Source organism: Bidens hawaiensis, unplaced genomic scaffold (genome assembly GCF_021521415.1).
Source record: "Bidens hawaiensis isolate Kalapana, Puna unplaced genomic scaffold, B.hawaiensis_p1.1 tig00027077_1, whole genome shotgun sequence".
Lineage (NCBI taxonomy): Eukaryota > Viridiplantae > Streptophyta > Magnoliopsida > Asterales > Asteraceae > Bidens > Bidens hawaiensis.
Window position 1 is genome coordinate 6,021 of NW_027494366.1, and position 6,020 is coordinate 12,040.

Consider the following 6,020-nt stretch of genomic DNA (forward strand, 5'->3'; position numbering starts at 1 on the left):
GTACCTTCATTGATGTCATATTCAAATATGCACTTATCACCATTCTGTAAATCATTTTCCGCCCTGAAATTTTTCCATTTTGGTAAACAATATCTGAATTTCAGTTCCGACAATTCACCATGAAGTTTCATTTTTTTTACGACATTCGGGATTGACCAAAGTGATTAGCATTCCATAATAGGCATCAATCTTTGTAGCAATGTGACCCGGAAGACGCTGTGAAAAGCAAATTTCAAATATATTATAAAGTTAAAATTTAAACGAATATACTTGTATATAAAAAATAAATTTTAAAATTCAATTTACCAATTTGTTGGTGACGTTCACGTGGAAGACGATTTTAGAGTCATCATTTTGCTCATCAAGATGAATTGGGTTTTGGGAGGAACTACCTTGATTGATTAATTGATAGTTGAGAAACAGCTGATTTGGACCAGGAAGGATAAATTCTATGCCATCTTCATGAAATACATTAATATGAAATGTATAATCTGATATGACTTCAAACACAACAAACGAACCACCTTTTAAATTGGTTTGTTTAAAAACCTCATTCCATCCATCCTCTAGCCTAAAACCCGTTCCATCCCAATGACATGAAACGTTAAACAAGACTCTGTCTGGAGCAATAAGCTCGAAAAGCATATTCATGCAATTTTCACCAAATTCTTGAATCACGTACCACTCAGGGAAATCCTGTTAAACATGTTAATTAATAGACATTAGAATTTGGAAACAATCATTAAAAACGAAAATTAAAACTTACCAAGTAATGGACGTGTCGGTTTCTGATTGGAATGCATAACATTGTACCAGATTGATCATTTACGTTTCTTTTGAAAGCAAACATGTTCAACATAGATGTTGACTTTACCTCAAAAGCAACATATGTTCCAGCTTCTATACAACATTCTCTGATTAATTCAGTCCAACCGGTTCCAAAATAAAAGTCATCAAGTACTTTGATTATAACTACAGAAAACGTTCTACCACTTTGATCATAAATCAAACAACAGCCTGTATTCGATTTTATGTCAGCAAACATTGGTTGAACAGCTTTAGGAATGAGCTATAAGTAACACAAAAAATGTTCTTAGAATGTATATGTTGCAAAACTGTAAAATGTTTCATAAAAAAAAATTAACTAGATAACATTAACATACCATCCTACTCATGGAATCGCTGTCGATATCTACCAGGAACTTAACTCCATTATAGAGACGTGACATTTTTATGTCAGACGAGTCTACGAATTACAGTAAATACGAATTATAGTAAAGCGAAGTTAGAAGTCGATTTAAGGTTTTGAAGTAAAGGGGTTTTCTCATTGAGAATGGTTTGAATTTTTTTTTATTTTTTTTATTTTTTTCTACACATTTAATTATATATATATTTTGGTTTTTGTTTTATAACTTTTTATATTTAACTTTTTAAAAAAATAGTATAAAAACATAGTCTTACTTTTAGTTTTTTTTACTAACATTCCGGTATAAATTCCGTTAAAAGTAGATTTCGTTTAATAAATCGTATTTTTTAAATAAATTTAAAATTTTATCCATTATTGAACTATTAGTAAGATTTTCTGGATAAGATTTACAACTTCGTAATAGAGAAGCTCATAATATTCTAGTGTTATCATTATCATAATGAATAAGTATGTAGTTTTGTATTATTATCATCTTCTAGGTTATGATCATCACCGTATGTGTTATGATGATGATCAACATCATAAAGCTATCATGTAACACCCCGGCTAAAGTGGAATACGTCCGAGTGTGACGTACAGATTGCTCAAAACACATGTGGCACTATTAAGTGACAATATTACCATTAATTGATTTACACATCATGTACACAAGTTTGTAACAAAGAATACAAGGAAAATACAAGAACAATTAACATCTTGTCCATTTATTAATATAACCTAAGTACTAATGTCTTCTTCTCGTGATATCTTCTAATCATTGTGCCTGTAACATATATATAAAATAAAGTCAACTAATTGAATAGTTGGTGAGTTCACACAAGTTTTGACATAACTATATAAAAATTATACAATTCCATGAACAAGTGTAAATGAGCAAGTAAAGTCCTTTCCAGTTGGGATTGTGCACCAACGTACTCGGATAATAGCGCAAGTAAGTGTCTTTTCTGTTGGTAACAACCAACATACTCGGATCGGGGGTCCTTATTCCACTCATAACATCGAGGTCCTGAGTGCATAGGGGGCGTATGATCATAGTTAATGAGGAAACCATGAGCACGTAATCTTTAAGCAAGTAAGCAAGTAAACACACAAGTCCATGTAACGAATTGTAGTTTGTAGATAATAGATAAACGAAATTGAATTGTTGATAGGATATATATGCTACCCCCAAAATAGTTAAAAAGGGTAAAAGGGGGTGTGAGAAACTCACCTTGATGTTGAAGACAAACTTGAAATAAAACCGAAAGTACGTAAATGAAATCGAAGCAATTGAACGTCACGAACTAAAATTAAAAGCATAAAAATTAATATTAACTGATGACTCATAAACAGTAGATATTCATACAAGCATTATAAGAATTTTCTAAGCGATTCCTAGAATCCTTAGTATCCAAACAATCCCACGGATTATTAAAAGTTTGACCAAAGTTTGACTTTCCGTTTACTTTGACCAAAAGGTCTAAGTTGTTGACCGTTGATTAAAAATATTGACCGTTGACCAAAATATTGACCGTTGACCCTAAATGTTGACCGACGACCAAAATATTGACCGTTGACCCTAAATGTTGACCGACGACCCGTTGGTGGCTTTTGACCAATTATCTAGACTTAAAATAATCATAAGATATTCATAGTCGCAACCAAACAATCGATCATGTAATTTGCAGTTAATCATTTTTCATGCAACCCTATGACTAAGTCACACTTTTACCAATTTCATTTCTCATAAGTAAGACCAAAAATTTTGTCAAATAATTTCAAATTGACCAATAAAGTCAAATTCCAATATAACACAACAATCTTTGTACAAACTACAACTATTTTTACCAAACAGCATGCTGGATAAATTTGTGCAGGTTTTAAGTCACCAAAACCTATTTTTCTAACCAGTCAAAACATGCAAATAATTTACCAAATACTTCCCACAGATAATTTCAAGTATTAGGAACAACATACAATTTTCTTGTAATTTTTCAATACTCACAAACATCATGAAAATTCATACACTACAACAACCTATTTTCAGTTACCTTATCAGCACAACAGAATGTAAATATTTATTAAAAATTCCATATATGTCCAATTGATGCAAGAACAATTGTATTGGATTCCTAATTCAATTTATAACATTACAGAAGTGGAATAACACCCATATCTATTTTCAATCTCAAGTTATACAATTTACAACATAGCTCAGAAAATTTCTCTTTCAATCAGGATTGCAACCCGATTTTGTAAATTAATAAAACCTAGTCAAACAAGGTCCAAAAATTATGATTCTTGACATTTTGAAAACTATATACAAAGTACTTAATCATAGTATCACAAATAAATTATAAACACCAACGTATCATCAAGTTATACAATATACAATCTAAAACACAGAATCTGTCAACAAGAAGATTTAAACCAAAAGTCACATAAATCATGATTCTTATATCCTTATGATCTTTAATCATCAAGTGACCATTTTCTATAACCAAATCTCATGTATTTCATTATTTTACTGATTTATAAAATAATATTTATGTACAAAATGTTTCCATATTTTCTTTTATGACAAGACACACAATTTATTTTAAAACCATCAACTTGATAATCTTTTTATTTCTTGTGATTACATGTGTTTGGATACTCAATCCCACAATCCCAAATCAAAGAACATAAATAAAATATTTATTAACCATGCTTACTTACTTGCTTGATCAATGTTATATCACTATTTGTTCCAAGAATCATCCAACTTGATTATGATATTTTGAGAGTGTTTTAGAAAAATAAAATGTATGTGTGTGTGATGTGATATGGACGGCCAAAAGGAAGAAAAAGAAAAGTTATAACCTTAATTGTTATTTACTCATCATTAACACAATCATTAAGACATAATTAATTTTATAAATACATGTGACATGTTACATTCTATTATAAACATTTTCTAGTAACCATATGTTGTGCACCAGTCTTTTTGTTACTTGTTATGTAATATGTCATAGGTTATGTTATTTTAATTATTCACTTCTCCTACAACATATAAGTATATAACAACTAATCATGTAGCATGTAACACAATTTCACCCACCACATATAATACATGTAACATATCATGTGTGACAAATTTACTATAGCCTATCATATATTATAACATGTGTGACAAGTTTATTATTCTAGTTATCAATAACTAGTTACTCTCACTTAGGTAACCGACGACACCACTGACTCAATGTATGCATACATGACACTATATGCATGGGAGTTCATTAACTTAGTTAACAGAACTAACTGGGTTTACTGACACAGTCAACAGGATTTAACTAAAAATGTCGGGTGTCACATCGGGGATTAGAAATGTTGAATGTATATTTTATTATGGAGTTGGATATTATAATATGTTTTTATACATAGATTTATAAATAAAAAACCGAAAATTTAAAACGGGTCGGATTTTCGGGTTTGAAAAGTAACGAATGTTACATATCATCATTATCATGTATTATGGTTGTTATCATCATCATAATCATCGATCACCGTCACTATGAAACGACATCATCATCAAACGTGCGGGTAATCAACGTGGTCAATGTATAGGCTATTATAGTCAGCGTTGATCATACGGGTAACAAATATCTCGTTATCAGTGTCATCATTATCGTCAACAGCATCATCATCATCATCAGCAGCAACAGCATCATCATCAACCTATTGCCATGTACGGGATATAGTCAACATCGTATGGGTTATCTTAAACAAAACGCCCAATATTAGCGATCACTGTCGGCACCATCTTATGAATTGTTGTCGTCATCAAACGACATCATCAGTCGTACAGGATACCATCAGTATGACCATCGTATACGTTATCATGGTCGTCGTCGATCATACGGGTTACATGTCATTAAACATCGGTGTCACCATCATCATCAACATATATATATATATATATATATATATATATATATATGTCTGTGTGTGGGTGTGCGTCTGTGTGGCTTATTGTCATATAGGTACATATAATTGATCATCATCATATATATGTGTCACACCCCGACTAGGTAGTTGCGGAAGCGTAATACGGGAATGTAACAGATAACACTGGTATTAACCACATTGTTTATAAAGAAATTCAACAAACTAATTTACATCATATTACATTGGTAGGTACTAAGTTTACAACCTGGATGAAAATCACATAACCAGTTCACGGGCTTCTTATTCATTACTATGTATTTGCATCTATTCACAACTATTCAACTTTCCTTCTAACACCAAGCACGTAAGCAAATCATTCCAACTTCGGCTTACCTGAAAAGCATGTTAAAACGGGTCAACTACGTCTAGTTGGTGAGTTTCAGGTTTCACGAGTACGAACAAAATCAGTATACGAGTTCGTAAAGTTCATAGTAAGTAAGTATGTACGTATGTATGTGTATGATGTATTATACTAAGCCACAAGTGAAACAGAAACGAGCTAAAACACATGGCCACCCCTGCCCATGCACTCCCATTGGCATTTAACATCCACTTTGCCCCAAGTATGTACTATGTCTAACACCACATAGGAGTATGTAATAAGTTTAAATGACAATGTGCAACTGGGTTAACATGTTCCGGCATACCCCACCGGCCCTGTCAGTTGGGTTTGTCAAACCGATAGTACTATCCACACGTCACCGGCACGAAGTTAATCACTTGTGTTTGTGGGGACTTTCAAGTGTTAGTACTTAGATAATTCACATCATCACACGTTTTCAAGTATATAAGTATATGTAAACATGCTTTCCACCCCAAAAGTTCGTAAAACAGTTTAGAAAGTGGG